This window comes from Dunckerocampus dactyliophorus, chromosome 17 (genome assembly GCF_027744805.1).
Source record: "Dunckerocampus dactyliophorus isolate RoL2022-P2 chromosome 17, RoL_Ddac_1.1, whole genome shotgun sequence".
Classification (NCBI taxonomy): Eukaryota; Metazoa; Chordata; class Actinopteri; order Syngnathiformes; family Syngnathidae; genus Dunckerocampus; species Dunckerocampus dactyliophorus.
Window position 1 is genome coordinate 1297775 of NC_072835.1, and position 16882 is coordinate 1314656.

The window sequence follows — 16882 nt, forward strand, 5'->3', positions numbered from 1 at the left end:
ATACAGTAGTTGCATCCAGAACGGAAGGGATCGCTGGGTGAAAATGATGTAATACACAAGACACATCTACGTGTGGCGCTGTGAACAGACAGCAGAACCACGTGACACACCAATCTATAGAAGAAGAAAGAACGCAATCGCATAAGTCCATCGTCTTCTGCTTTACAAGGCTCATCTCGACTAACAAAAAAGTGGAATTACTTCTGAGAGTCATTTTGGAGAAAAAGACAACAAAAAATCAGGAGAATGTCGAATCGGGCGACTCATGCCGGTCCAAATTTTCAGCTATTCTGTCGGTTTGTCGTCAAAGCTCACTTCTGGTCACGTGATGGCGAAGGGTCGGTGATGTCATCGTTTTCCAAAAAAAGTGTTTTGCTTGTCTACACGGAAACCACAAGACTGCGTTTTCAGATTTTGCCACTCTGGAAGCCGTTTTGAAAAAATACCGTTTCAGGTCACCCAGAATGCCGTTTGAAAACGTTTCTGTGTGGATAGCCCCTCAGAAGTGGTGTCCAAAGTACGGCTCGGGGGACATTTGTAGAATATGAGCTGCTTTTTTATCAGAACATTACAAAAATAATTAGGGTTACACTAAAGCAAAACAATAATAATAATAATACAACATAGTAAAAAATGTATATCATCTTTTAAAAATGATGACAAATGTCATCAAGTCTGTCAAATTTTACTATTACAGGCAGCAGTTTCATTCATCAAGCATATTTGATTTTATTGGGAAAAAAAAACCTACACTACCCTCTAATTATTTGCCAGTTAATTGACTTAACAAAATCCCCACAGACACACCTCACAACAAAACCTAACCCTAACCTAACCTAACCCTAACCTTCTTCCCAGAAGAGTGGACTCCTCCTTATTTTTTAATCAGGTAACGTCTTTGACGACGGCGTCCATGCGGGATCCGACTCCATCTCTTCTATCTTGATTCTTCATTGATTGACGGACACCACGTTGGCTTTCCTGCCTCGTCAGGTCGTTAAGCTTGACGAATATTTTCCGCTAATACCATAGTGGAGTCTTTAAACAGAAGGGGCTGGAGGCGCAGGTATGTAAGGGGAACCCTTTCATCAGCTTTTATGGTCTTGAACTTTCACCTTGACCTATTTCTGCAGGAGCACCCCTCGTTCAGGAATCTGTTACGCCACCGAAATAAAGTCGAGCTCCACTTACGCAATCCGCACATCTGGCTGGCGGTGGGATGAAGGTGCGCTAGGTAAAGTAAGCGTACATGCGCAACGACACCAAGGTTGCTGACGTGCACACTTGGAATACATTTGCATGATTTTTAACCACAGGTATTGTCGTGCTGCACGCTTCAAGTACACGAGGCTAACAGTGCAGGCAAAGCAGACGCGGGGCGGGTGCCAGCAAGGAAACTTGAACTAAATATGAGCTGTTTGCTAAGCTAGAATCCAGAATAGCCATCAATTCCCACACACTGGCAGCCAGACGGGAACTTTCCAGCCTGGAAAAGAGGAAACTGGGAATTGGACCTTCCTCTGCCCGGTCCTGATGGCCCAGCTCATCTCCCACTTTAGAAGGCATGAACACCACACTGTGCAGAGCATGGTGGAGAAGAGGAAAGCATTTGAGCACATCTGGTTGGTTGTTCATCTGTGATTTTTACTTCTCTTGTTCTGCAATTTGCATCTGGAAATCATCTCACCAACTTTCAAAGGAGGGAAAACAAAGAGCGACACCTCGTTAACAGATCTCCCAGTTTCCACCCTGCCCTGCTGGCTAAATGTTGTCAGGAAATCAGGAGAAGAACAAGTAACGTGTGGCTCATTCCTGCTCCTGCGCACGTTCAAGACAATAACAACCAAACTGGAGATGTCATTCGATGTACAATCTAATGAGAGTCAATGCTCTGTCAACAATTCTGCAATTCACACAATTCACTACAATGCATGCACATCAAAATGTCACTTAAAACATTGTCTCTACAACTAATAAGGCTTTTATGGTGGCCACATTTGGACCATGGAACACATTTATTTATGTTATTCTCTGTAGGAAACGTTGTCATAACTACAGTATATGGGCTGATTGTCCAACGTTTACTTTAAAAGCGTAACGGTGGACATTATGACAACCTCTATGAGAGGTCATGAAATCAGTTGTCTCTCTGAGGACATGAGGGACATCAAGTGGCACCACACAAAGCATCACTGCCGTTGTCTGCTATGGAAACATACCTATAATTAAAGGAAAACTGCACTTGCACTTGGAATCTTGCCCATCATCCACAATCTTTATGTGAGACATGAACACACTTTCTGTGCCTTCTAAAGATATAAAAACAGCTAAAAAGAGGCAGGTAGTTAAGGCACGTAATGGGGCGCCTATTCCGCCTATAAAACATTTTGAAAAAAACTCCAAAAAGCGCCAACAACAGCGACATTGTTATTATTATTGTTGCTACCATTGTTACGCCCAAGAACTACGTTACTGGCGTAGTGACACCTCGCCACACCACACCGGCTAGCTACTAGCCAGCTAGCTCCGCTACACACTCGCTCACAATGCCTCAGGCTACTAGCCAAAGGTAATGCTAAACATATTGGAGCTTTGTTTTTGTTTTTGACGCTAGGTGTAGCGTTCCTTTCTATGTTGCTGTGTGAAATCAGTGCACCCAGGAAGGAAGTTCCCAAAATACTAAAAGTATTCCATGTTATCATGATTGTACCTGTACCAACATGCTCACAGCATGGATAGAAAACAACTAAACCTTGTTGGAGCTTTTTGGAGGTGTTTTCATAGGTAGAATAGGTGTCTCAATTACATGGTTTGTTTTTATATCTTGAGAACACACAGAAAAGAGAAAGACGTGTGTTTATGTCTCACGTAAGGATTGTGGATGATGGGTACATTTTTTTTAAATACACTTTTCCTTTGAGAAGCCAAAAGCATACCACTTCCACACGGAATGGGAGGAGAACTTTTTTCTACTCTATCATGTGGGACATGCCATGGCTGACTTCATGCTGTGTTAAGGTAATGTAATGTAAGCTAAGGTCTCAATGTTTTGTGTCATTACTGCCACCTAGAGACCACAATACTACATCACTTGTAACACAGCGGCAGTGGCGGCAGCTACATGTGTAGCGTTACCATTCACTAGTGGCCTGAGGCATTGTGAGCAAGTGTGTAGTGAAGCTAGTCGCTAGCCGGCAAGTAGCGAGCCGGTGTGGTGTGGTGAGGTGTCACTACACCAGTAAGGTAGTTCTTGGGCGTGACAATGTTAATAACAATAATAATAATAATAACAATGTGCTTCATATGCAGCTCACATGATGGAAATGGAGCCTTGTTGGCGCTTGCAATGTGTTGTAAACAAGGAATAATAAGAGTATAAAGGTGATGATAGGGGTGTTGTTTCATGTCTATAGGGCTCTAATAATGTTAAAAAAACATATTTAGAAAGTCATAAACAGGTTTTCTATGCTCTGACTACAAAAATATTCCATTTATTATTTATTGAATCCTATATCGCAGAAATTCATTTAATGCGGTCAGGTCTGGAACTGATTCATTGCTATAAACGAGGGACTGTATAGGTCGTATGTATGCGACTTCACCATTCAGACAGCAGTAACTAGGATACATGTGCGATTTATATCTACTGTCATGGAAAAAATTGGTAGAGCACCCTTGTTTCTTCTGTTTATTGATCCATTTTCATGTTTATGTTTATTTTAATTAACGCTACAACTAGAAGGTACATTTGTTTGGACAAATATAATGATAACAAATATGGCTCATAAGAGTTTCATTTAAGAGCTGATATCTAGCAACTTCACTTAAGTTCTTCCATGAATAGCTATAGCATTGTACTGCCAAAAAATATAACTCTTATGAGCTATTTTTGTTGTCATTGTTATATTTGTCCAAACAAAATGTACCTTGAATTGTATCAGGCATTCAAACGAACAAGAAACAAGGGTGCTCTTATCGTTTTTTCTATGGCCGTACATATGAATGAGTCGCATTGGAAAAATTGGAATTGTACTGTTCACACTGGCATGACAGAAATCAGATCCATGTCACATATTGACCTGCAGTGTGAATGTAGCCATAATCTGTCGTACCTCAGTGGAAACTTTGTTGCAAGTTCAAAGCCTTCTTGGTCACACCCAGATAATTACCCATTCCCCATCTCCAGAGCTGGCATTTTTAATGCAGAATAGTAGAGATGTCCGATAATCCATACCGCTTATCCAAGGTGGTGTCGCCGGGGCAGCAGCCTAAGCAGGGAAGCCCAGACTTCCCTCTGCCCGGCCACTTTGTCCAGCTCCTCCCGGCGGATCCCGAGGCGTTCCCAGGCCAGTTGGGAGACAGTCTCTCTAACGTGTCCTGAGTCTTCCCAGAGGCCTTCTACCGGTCGGACGTGCCTTGAACACCTCCCCAGGGAGGCATCCGGGAGGCATCCTGACCAGATGCCTGAGCCACCTCATCTGGCTCCTCTCAATGCGGAGGCACAGCGCGTTTCTCCTGGGTGACAGTGCTTCTCACCTTATCGCTAAGGGAGAGCAGAGCCCAGTGTCGCCCGCTTGTACCCGCCAACTTGTCCTTTCAGTCACGACCCAAAGCTCATGACCATAGGTGAGGGTAGGAACGTAGATCCACCGCTTTGCCTTTCGGTTCAGCTCCCTCTTCACCACAGCGGACTGTCCATCTCACGATCCATCCTTCCCTCACTCGTGAACAAGACCCCAAGGTACTTAAACTCTTCCACTTCGGGCAGGATCTCATCCCCGACCTGGAGATGGCACTCCACCATTTTCCGGGCAAGAACCATGGACTCGGACTTGAAGGTGCTGATTCTTATGTCCGATAACATCGGCCGATATTGGCTTAAAAATATGATATATCGGATCAGTATCCGTTTTTCCTGCCGATAATGACAAAAATGACAAACAGGAAACAGAAAACCAAAATAAGAGCCTAAAACTGGGAAAAGGTGAAAACTAAGGAAACCAAAACTAAACTCCGACCTGTCCTGTGGAAGATGACATAAAGCATTGGTTATTCGAGGGGGGGGGAGCATGGTCTCATCCTTTCTTACTTCTAAACTAATATCACACCTCAGGAAGAATCACTTGGAGTCACTTGTCGCATTTTGGCACTTTTTCTATCATTTGTATTCCACATTGCAGTATTTGTCTTCTTTTGCACAAACTGTTTATTTGTGAAATACATCCAATAGAACAAGCATCATGTGTTCACTGCGTGACATTAGTTTGAGGGGGGAGCTGCTGCCTATATCGATATCGGTAATGAAGTGCTGGACAGTATCGGACATTGATAAGAAAGCCAATATGAGAACGCTGATCCTGCCATACAGCAATGCATGGAAGTACAAACAAAGCAACCTGCGTTACTGATTTCTACTGAATGTAAACTCCAAGTTTGAAAGCCAGATTGACTAAACAGTCCAGTCGGTTCCAGTTAAGCAGCACTAATGGACTAAAAGGATCAGGTTCTTTCATCCCTGCACCATCCGCATCATCCACTTTCTTGGTCTCCATGATGGAACACAACTGAACTGTGGTGCACCCCTCCCTTCTGCTGACTTTGGGCAAAAACTGGACTTGAGGCTGCATTGATCACCAGTCAATCACAGGGTGATTGTGATTGAGTCAGCTACGTGAGGCACTACACTAAGAATGCTGCTGATGTATAATCAGGCTGCAGTCATCACCTCTGATCCCAGCAGGTCAGCTCATCATGAAGTTCAAAATTCCAGTGCCAAAACGAGCACTTTTGCATGCATTGCTTCCTACCTGCAGGCTTCTTGTCGCTGCTTGTTGCAGGAGAAGTGAAGTGTGAAGCCCCCCCCCTCCTCGTCTCGCTCTTCACACGTGCGTGCAAGCCAAGAACATGATGCTCCGCAGCCTCTCCTCTCCGGCAAGGTGTCAGCTTCTCCTTCCTGCTGCACTGAGGGCGGCAAGCATAGGAAGAGAGAGAGTGTGGGAGTGAATGTCTTTTAAAGTGTGATGAGGTCAGAGCTACGCTGCTGCTGCTGCTGCTGCAACTACTCCAACCTTTAATCGCGTCAGTCTTCCCTCCCTCCCTCCTCCCCTGTGGCTAATGGACACCGCAGCGTTCCTGGGAGTCATGACAGAGCGAGTGGCGCTTGAGGTCGCCGAGCAGGAAAATTAGAAAGGGTGCACAAGAATTGAAGGAAAGTGATGTCAGACTTTGTTTGACTTCACTGCATCACCGCGTGAAGGTTACTCAATTGTGCAACGTCCATCATCCATCCATCAGTTTTATGTTCCAGCTGGAGCCTATCCCAGGTGACCAGAACCTGGAATGATCACCTGTCAATCAACTGAACGTATGATTCTGGTAATCATTGACAAAACGTGCACGCTTTCATAAACATCAGATAAATGTTGTTTTTCACGCTGCTAAGGTACGCGTTTTTGTAGACATCAAAGAAAAGTATGTTGCGTTTGTATGTCTGTATGTATATTGTCTTTAGTTGGTCCAAAAACACATATTTTTTTAAACCCTAAAGACAATTTTGAGTCTTCAACAAATCTATCATACGCGTTTTTGGACCAACTAAAGACAATAGGGCGTCATCAACCGAACGTACAATTCTGGTAACCAATTACAAATTTTCAGTCATCAACTGAACCAAAGGTACAAAAACATCAGTTTTCTATATCAATTACTGTGGGCAAAGACACTGGGAAGCTGGAGACTATCCCACTTGACCAGAACCTGAAATGATCACCTGTCAATCACAGAGTCTTCAACTGAACATATGATTCTTGTAATCAATTACAAATTTTCAGTGTATCAACTGACTAACGTATGTGCTTTTACACACATGAAAGAACATTTACTGTTTACAAGTCTTTGTAAACATCAAAGAAAATGTTGATTTTTGGTATACAATTGCAAATTCTGGGTCATCAGCTGACATGACATTTGTGTTTTCCTAAACATCAAAGACAACTTACTGTCCCGATGAGCGTAACATGTTTTTGGAAATGTAAATGTTTACATAGTTTATAGGCAAAAAAATCATCATCAGTCATCAACCAACCCAAACGTACATGTTTACATAAACATCATAGACAATTTGGTTTTTGACGTGGCTGAGGTGTGCATCTTTGTAAACATAGAAGATCATTTAGTCTTCAGTGAATCAAAAACGCTTCTTTTTGTAAACGTCAAAGACAATTTTGGAGTTTTTAACAACCCTAATGACACTTTAGAGTGAGTCTGATACAGCCAAGGTAACATCAAATACAATGGTGAGTCTTCAACAAACCCACCATACGCGTTTTAGTACAAACAATAGAGTCATCAACCGAACGTACCATTCTGGTAACCAATTACAAATTTGCAGTCGACCCTAAGTTACAAAAACAACGGTTTTCTATGTCAATTATCCTGGTCAGAGACTCTGGGAAACTGGAGCCTATCCCAGGTGACCAGAACCTGGAATGATGTCCTTCAGAGTCTTCAACCTAACATACGATTGTGGTAACCAATTACAAATTTGCAGTCATTCATTTTCGATACAGCTAAAGCCTAGGTCACAACCGGTCGTACAGGCTGCTACGGTTTTTCCACCCAACCGCAAAGTTTTGTGGAAAAGCTAATTCTTCTAGCCATCCAACAAAACTAGCTCCTGGCTACATGTTCCTGTAATGAACAGATGGGACAAGTAGCAATGTGTCTCGAGTGTTGCGTCCAGCCATGTTGGACACGGATGAAAGCAAGCCGCAGGGGAACATGTGATGTCAACTGAGTCTCAACTCCAAGACCACTCAACGACCAACTGTTCGTCTTAATGTGATTAGAGTGAGATGAGGAAAGAATTAGCTTAAATCTTTTAAATGGCCGTTTGGTATTCACGTAGTAAATCCTTCTTTTACTGTCAGAAATGAACGGTAGCCCAAATTGCTTGCAAAAGGAGATTAAGCAGATTTGTCACTCTTCATTGTAGCAAGCGCAAAACAAACATGTCTGCATTTTTATTACCTTTCACTGTAAAATCGTGTTAATGTTTGGAGTTCAAGTTCCTGCTGAGGGAATATATAAACACGTTCAGTCTGTCACCATTCATCAAGTCAAACCTTCTTCTGCAGGGTCTGATGGCGAGCCCCCGAGGGAGAAGGAGACGCAAGCAGAACCAGACAAATGGGTCACGCTAGTTAAAAAAAAGGCCGCTTGCGAGCACAGCCAGAAACATGGTCGTCACCAACATAACGAGCTAGCTTGTGCTTTTGTGAGACTTGTGAGAAGCTAACATGAGCTAATAAGCCCTGTCAGATTATTCAGTAAAGTCTTTTTTCCACCTTTTCTCTTCCCGATCCGAAACTAGTGTACAGTATTTCAAATCATAGCATAAAGAATACAAGACATCATAGTCATTTAGAGATTTATTTTAAAACCCTGAAGTACAGACCCTTTCCAAAAAATTAAAATGTCATGGAAAAGTTGTTTAATTTCCATAATTCCATTCAAAAAGTTAAACTTTCATAGATTATAGATTCCGGGCCCACAATTTAAACGATTTCAAGTATTTATTTGTTTATTTTTACATAATTTGGGCTTTTAGCTCATTAAACCCACAAAAACAGGAATTCAAAAAATTTGAATTCTGTGAAGAAATCAGCCCAAATTTTGCAGGGCATGAATGTTTTAAACTGAGTGTCACACACTAATCATCTACTAAACTCAAATCACCTGCACAGGCTTCCCCAGGTGTCATTAAATTGCTTCAGTTTGGTTCAATTATCTCAGTTGGGTTCAATATGGGGAAGACTGCAGACATGACAACTGGCCAGAAGACCATCATTGATACCCTCCATAGGATGGGTAAGCCACAAAAGTTCATAGCAAAGGAGGCTGGTTGTTCACAGAGTGCTGTGTCCAAGCATATCAATGGAAAGTCTAGAGGAAGGGCAAAATGTGGCAGGAGAAGATGCACCAGCCAAAGAGATGACCGTGGGCTTCAGCGGATTATCAAACAGGGAAGATTCAAGAATCTGGCAGAGATCCAGAAAGAGTGGAATGAGGCGGGAGTCACAGCTTCAAAAACCACCACATTCAGACGCATCCGGGAGATGGGCTACAACTGTCGGGTTCCTCGGGTCAAGCCACTTCTGAACCTGAGCCAACGTAGGAAGCGTCTCCACTGGGCCAAGGAGAAGAAGGACTGGACTGTTGGCCAGTGGTCCAAGGTCCTCTTTTCCGATGAAAGTAAAGTGTGCCTTTCATTTGGGAATCAAGGTCCAAGGGTTTGGAGGAAGACGGGTGAGGAACAGAACCCAAGCTGCCTGAGGTCCAGTGTGAAATATCCACAGTCCGTCATGATTTGGGGTGCAATGTCCGGTGCAGGTGTTGGTAAACTCTGCTTTCTTAAATCCAAGGTCACCGCAACAGTCTACCAGAATGTTTTAGAGGACTTCATGATTCCTTCTGCTGAGGATCTGTATGGAGATGCAGATTTCATCTTCCAGCAGGACCTGGCCCCTGCCCATACCGCCAGAAGCACCAAAACCTGGTTTGATGCCCATGCCATCACAGTGCTTGACTGGCCAGCCAACTCACCGGACCTAAACCCCATTGAGAATCTATGGGGTATTCTCAAGAGGAAAATGAGGGGCACCAGACCCAACAACAAAGAAGAGCTGACAGCAAGCATCAAGGAAATCTGGGCTTCCATAACTCCCAGGCAATGCCACAGGCTGATTGCTTCAATGCCACGTGGCATCGAGGCAGTGATTAAGGCAAAGGGATTCCCAACCAAGTATTGAAGATTGACATATCGTTTTGAAAGTACCATATTTTGATTGATTTGATGTGATCCTAATTTCTTTCTTTTTTTCCTGCAAAAACTGAGAAGTAAATGGTGATTTCTTCACAGTATTCTAATTTTTTGAATTCCTGTTTTCGTGGGTTTAATGAGCTGGAAGCCCAAATTACATAAAAATAAACAAACACTTGAAATCGTTTAAATTGTGGGCCCTGAATCTATAATCTATGAAAGTTTTACTTTTTGAATGGAATTATGGAAATTAAACAACTTTTCCATGACATTCTAATTTTTTGGAAAGGGTCTGTATATTGAGGTAGCGGGGTGATTGACATTATAGCCAAGCTAATATACAAAGTCAAAATCATACAACAGTATCAAAAGTAGCGATATTTTGATTTGATAATCAACTTTAGAGCATGAAGAGCTGGTATCAGAAGCATTGATATTTCGTTATCCATTCCCACATCACCGTATGGACTTATCGTTAAAATGTTTTAGTCAGAATTTTGGTCAAAAACCGAATCGTAAGGAAACTGGGGCATTCGAAAACCCAGATGACCCAGAATTTGCAATTGTTCAATGAAAGTTGTTTTCTTTGACGTTTACAAAAACTTTATGTTAAGCGTGGATCACAACCGGACGTATTATTTTTTTGGCCGTTCAAATTCACTGTTTTTTTGTTCGTGGAGAACGTAGTTGTGGTGACCATGAAGGAGTAAGAACTCGACACGCATGGAGGACATATACGAAATATCTGAATGTGCATTGGTCGCACGACTTATAATAAAAAAAAATTACATTTTGCCAAAACGTGACACCAGAAAAATGTATGAAAGACACACGTTGGCCGTACGGACAACGCACAAACACGTACGAAGTGCGTAAGTGTCTCTTGCAACCTGAAAAAAACTTAAGCGCCCGTAGAGTTTGTTTGACTTTACAAAGAACCTCTTCAGTCGGTCTGCGGCCAGTCTACGGCTCAAAAATCAGCACGTCACACGCGCGCCGCGCCCTCTGTGTGTTTCTTGCTTTTTTTTCTTTGGCTTTTCTTGCCAAAGGAGTCTGTACGACTGGTTGTGACCTAGGCTTAATCACAGAACTGAAGTCTATGAGAGGCAGTAAAGATCTAGGAGATCTGTGTTTAGTCGACCCAATTTTGCATTACTAAACAAACATAAATTGCTGGAAATTCCAGCTGACTGATCCGGTCTGCATAGCCGTGTTCAAAGTCTGACCCTTAACTGCTCCCCTAAAATCATTCACGAATGCCGTCTTTATGAAGCAAAGACTACTCTAGCATTATGCTCTTTGATCGTTTACTGTACGGTTGCAAAATAGACATCAGAAGAAGTGGTTAGAAAGTGTAGCAGAATGTATATCCAGGGAGAAATAGGAATGACACAAGGCCATGCATTCATAACTAGCACAGAACCACACAGGTGACCTTTTGGACTCTGGTCTCTTCGGACCATAAAACAGTCAAGAGGGACACTGAGCAGATGCTGCAAAGTAATATCGCACCTGAAGGAGGTGTCACGGCACGTGACTCTGAGGGATCAACACCCCGCACCCTGTAGCAGGTTGTTAGCTGTTATTCCTAACTTCCAAAGCGCTGAAAAACCACATGACACGGATACACAAGAGATGAGGTCATGTCTTCTCTGGACGCTTCTGCGGATTCAAACAGACAAAGCTGGGCTCTTAAGGAGACCCGAGCTTACATAAATAACTGGTGTCACATAGATGATGGAGAGCCACAGTTAAATAAACAAAGCTGCCGTAGCCGAGCACCGCTATCAAAACTATTCCCTTATGTTACGCCTCCAAAGACCACTCGGTTGTCCTTGTAGTCACTCAGTTTTCCATCTGGACTTTGTTGAAATATTTACTCACACTCTGTTTAATTATGAAGCTGCAACAAAGCGGCCAGAGGCTTTAGAGTAGCAGTTGGACTCACTGAAGGCCACAGAAAGCAGACTTTGTTTGTTTGGGTCTGTGTTCCTGACTTTACGGAGTTATGATTTCAGATAAAGTCGGCATGTGATGGATATCGGTGAAGAACCAGAAGAGCCCGTGGGATGGAGCGCTGAATGTTTTCCGCATCCTCATCAAACTGGCGAGCGGCCACGTGCAAACACTGAGCAGAACCTGAGCTGCCGCCCCCCTCGCCCAAACATGAACTAATATGGATCTGAAGACTGAGCTTGGGTGTCCTTGTTTGACACTGCAGACAGGTTTAGTTTTTGTTTAAAGATTAGAAGAATAACTTGCAGGATTGAATTGACGCTTGAATGAGCTGCGCTGAATGTTTGGCAAAGCGACGCCCTTAATGAGGCTGGTCCATGGCATCTGTTGGCGCCTGCAGGTAGCTTCAACGGAAAAAGCCTGAAGGCTGCTCAAGTAGATAATAGCAACAAGGTTTATCCACGTTGTCTCAAGGTGCGTCAGCGACAAGCCAAAATCTTGAATGTGCACTACGAACATTATGACGCCAAGGTCACTTCTTTGGACTTCACTGGAAAATCCTCATGACATCTATGGAGGCTCAAACATTAGCTTTTTTTATTTGGCCTCAGGACGTTGAATTCGAGCCATGTTTTTGTCTGTAGTGATGATCGCCCTATTGGACTATTGTGGCGGAGAGAGTTCCCAAGCTCAGCTATGATCACAATCTTTGGGTTGTCACCAAAGGCGAAGTCTGGAATACATGAGTTGGGTATCTGGGTTCACACCCTTAGAGAAAAAGTGATGACGTTGGTTATCCGGGAAGGACTCAGAGTATCCCAGAAGAGGTATTTCGGCCACCAGAAGACTAGTAGACCCTGGACATGCTGCACAGGCAAGGTCTCACAGACCACCTTGTAGCCTCTTGGCCATCTGGACCTACCTGTTTAGACCGCAATCCAGACAGAGACGAGTTGGGGACGGACAGAGAAAATCTATCCATTCTGTTTCACTTAGCTACTTAACCTGCACCTATTCCAGCTGAGCCAAGGAACAGACTACACCCTGGATTGGTCACACATCAACTGAAGGGAAGTTCTAGTTGGAGAACTGACCAAAGTCAGCTACTTTACCGTTGAAGAAATACATCCAAAGACAATTTCGTAAGGCAGACCTTGGTAGAAACATCAAAGTAATTTGTTCTCCCCTTTGCCTTCAGAACTGCATCCTACATCCCATTTTGGTCCACTGTGAGACGATACCATTGTGTAATACATCCCAGATGTAAATCTCCCATTCCAGCACACCCCAAAGGTTCTTTTGGACTGAGATCTGGTAGTAGAAGGGGATTTGTGATTTCAGTCCACAGGAGCAGACGCTGTTGCAGCAAGGCAACTGAAAACACATGACTTACAGTCTCCTTTAAAAGTAATCGCATCCAGCTGAGAACTGTCATGGATAAATTATAACAGCAACGCTCCCCAAAGGGTGCTAACGCCCCCACTCCCCAACCATCCCCTCCGCTCTCCTCGTCATCGTGGGTGATGGCTGGCCAGCGCAAAGGCTACTCATTTTGGCCCCAGTTAGCGTAGACTCAGCATTTTTTGTTGGGGGCGGGGGGTAACGCAGCTGCAGGAACTCTGCTGCGGTCCGACTTGGACATGTGAAAAATGACAGAGTGGGAGCCTCGAGCAATTATTCTCACTTGTGTGAGGTCCACAGTTTGTCAAATAAAAATACTTGTGGGGAAGCATCCGCGGGATAAGGAGAGATGCTAATGCTAACAATGAATTGTGGAAGGTAAATAAGTTAATCGTCAGGCGCACAACTTGGCTACATGTTCATTAGAAACAGGAAACAAGAATTAGCCTTCAATAAATCCATGATTTAGTTTTGAAGATAATATTTTCAGAAACGAAACTGCCCACAATTGGTCGGTGCTCAGTGACTATTAGCGTTAGCGTGTTCTGTTAGCATCGGCTAGTGCTACGCAGTGAAAGAAATGTTTAATAAAGTCTCAGTGGGGGAAACTAAAGTCTTATTTTTACAGTTCCATGACAATTAACACATTAACATGCGAGTACAAGCAAACATTCACCGCATGAGCTCATGGAACGTTTACTGAAGCAAAAGGACAAATGGGATTAAACTTGATACTTGACAGCCAAATGGATTTAGCCGACAACATCGTCAAACCGTTGATGCCTGCACAAAAAATTCAAAAGTAGAACTCATGACCTTCTCTTGGAGATGAAGAACGTATACAGTATCTTCTCTGTCGTGTCAGCTGCTTCGCCTCGACACTGAGGTCACGCCATTTGGGCTACCGGAGCGCTAGCTCTGGGCCGCTATGTAAACACTGTCTGTAGTTAGCTTAAACAACACTTGTTCCGCCTTTCCATCAGCGGGAATTATTAGCGAGAGACACGCAGAATGTAATCACAGAGCTGCAAATACGTCATCTTGATAGCCGTTGTTTTAGTTCCACTCGCTCAAGCGTATGTTCATCTATGATGTTCTTCATTTGCTGTGGGGATGGCAGCGCAGCATATCATGCAGTGTCATGACTCAAACTATAAACTAAATGAAGCTTCTTTTGTCACACAAATCAAATGAATTTCCAACAATACACTAATCATGACAATCTGGGGGCACAGGAATCATGATGTGCAGCACGGACTGTACATCGAGGACTACTAGGACTAGCAATTATACTGGTTGTATTATTATTGCATTATGGAATATGTCATTTTAATGTTGGCACTTGGAGAAAGGGTAAGCAGTATGTCATGCGCTGTCTTGACTAAAGAAGCCTTTTATTTGCCAGCCGAGAACACATATTTTCACACAAATTTTCAGAATTTGGGTGAAAATCACGTCTGATTTACATAAATACTAACTTTTCAAAATTTGTCGCTACCAGGAGCAAATCTCGCCAACGATGCGCATAGCATACCCTGCCATATCCGCAAGAGATAGCGTCATTTGGTGGCCTTTTAGCATTTAGAATGAATCGTATTGCTCATGTTGCACTGAGCAGCCAACATCCATTTCTGGTTCTATGGTTATAATCGCATTTACGGCATGAATCATTCAGTCATGACTTTGTATTCATTCAATAATTTTTTATTGGCCATTGGTACAAATTCAAATTCAAATTAAATAACAGCAAAAATTGAAAAAAAGACCAGTAATTTTACAAGAATAAAGACAAAATATTATGAGAGTAAAGTTATAATATTAAAAGAGATAAATAGCATAAATGTCAACTTTTTTTTTTTTTTTAAAGGCGTAATATGCAAAACAAACAAAACAAAGACTAAAGTTGCAATTCTTGGAAACTTTAGGTTGGGGGTAAGTTCTAAGATTAAAAATAATAAAGTCCAAATATGATGATAATAAAGCCATAATATGAGAAAAGTGTACAAGGAGAAAGAGCTACAAGAGAAAGATTAAAAATGGAAAAAAGCAAAAAAGTGTATTGTAAGGAGAAATTTCAGATGAATAATCCACTTTGTCACCGACGACACAATGCAGACATGCAGGTTGTTTTTTTCCTTCCAATATAACAAGCGTGTGGGCATATCTACACGGGCTGGGGTAGAAAATGTAAAAGTGGCCCCCGCATCCTTTGATTTTTCAGTGTAGGTGGGAAAGGTTCGGATGCTGACGTCTGGCGTGACGATGCTTTCAACCCACATTTCTTTGACTTTTGGGACAGATTTCTCCACCACATGTCGTTTCAACTCCCAGTTGTACCACTTTTGGGGGACTTGGAGAAAACATCAGCCAAGTTCCGAAGCCCAAAGGACATGAAATGAAAGCCTCATGAGAGCACGCTGTAAGTACGTGCATGTTGTACAAATCAAATGGATTGATGATAATGAGATATACATATGAGATATAATTACATATGGCACCGTTAGGGACAGCCGTGCATATTAGACGGTTTTTCTTCTTCAGCCAAAATACCCAACTAAAGGCGCATTAGTCAAATATGAAATATGGGTACTTACAGTGGGTGCAGGTGAAATGTAGTCCCTGGAGCACCCTCACACCCCCACAAAAACGGCATCCCAGAATGTTCTTTTCTGCAGGCGAATGATTTGTTAATGTTTGTTGGCGTCCCAGCAAAGCTGATGTGCACCAACACCGCTGCAGGAAGTCATCTAAAAAAATCAATCAGCAATAAAAAGGAGGTCAGGACTTCCACACTCATCAAGCGCGTGCAACACTTTTATTTGCTATTTACACCCCTTTTTAACACCAATAAGCTTCAACTTACTGTCTTTACAAAGATGACTTATGAGGGTGGGGTTGTTTTTACACACATTGGTCGTCATTTGGACGCATCGCAACACAATTGATATCAATTTTTATAACAGCCTTTCATTTTCATGCCAGTTCTTGTTAGCACATTTAACATTCACACCTTCTGGGGAACATTTCCATGTTTTTCCCATCATAGAAAATATTGGAACTAGAAAATGAGTGTGTTGCCATCATAAAGCGTTTATTAGCTGTACAGGAAATGTTTCAACATCTTGTACTGTCTATGTACTGTATGATGACACTGGGACCTTGGTTAGCGTCATTCATTCCTTCCAGAAGGTCAGATTCCACTCTACTCCCTTTTTTTCCTAAATGTTTCAACTTTCTTCCTAAATAATCTTCATCAATTTCCTTTTTGTAATATTCTAACTTATTCCCATAATATTCTAACTTTATTCTCTTAATATTCTAACTTTATTCTCTTAATATTCTAACTTTATTCCTAAAATATTCTACCTTTATTCTCTTAATATTATAACTTTATTCCTATAATATTCTAACTTTATTCTCTTAATATTATAACTTTATTCCTAAAATATTCTAACTTTATTTTCTTAATATTATAACTTTATTCTCTTAATATTATAACTTTATTCTCTTAATATTATAACTTTATTCCTAAAATATTCTAACTTTATTCTCTTAATATTATAACTTTATTCCTATAATATTCTAACTTTATTCTCTTAATGTTATAACTTTATTCCCATAATATTATAACTTTATTGTCTATATATTATAACTTTATTTCCATAATATTATAACTTTATTCTCTTAATATTATAACCTTATTCA

General features: G+C 42.0%; 1 protein-coding gene across 9 annotated transcripts in view; it reads right to left on the reverse strand.

Moving 5' to 3' along the window:
• LOC129170059 (tenascin-like) overlaps nucleotides 1–16882 on the reverse strand; it is a 47985-nt gene that overhangs the window by 24035 nt on the left and 7068 nt on the right. For 6 of the 9 annotated variants that reach the window (XM_054757227.1, XM_054757224.1, XM_054757225.1 and 3 more), the window contains exons 2-3: nucleotides 15772–15924; nucleotides 5808–5961 (exon numbers count right to left, since the gene is read on the reverse strand). The gene's annotated coding sequence lies outside the window, so the exon portion shown is untranslated. Of the gene's footprint in view, nucleotides 1–5807; nucleotides 5962–11332; nucleotides 11350–13993; nucleotides 14011–15771; nucleotides 15925–16882 lie in introns of those variants that run through there. The other 3 variants (XM_054757223.1, XM_054757222.1, XM_054757221.1) reach the window with 3 other exon arrangements.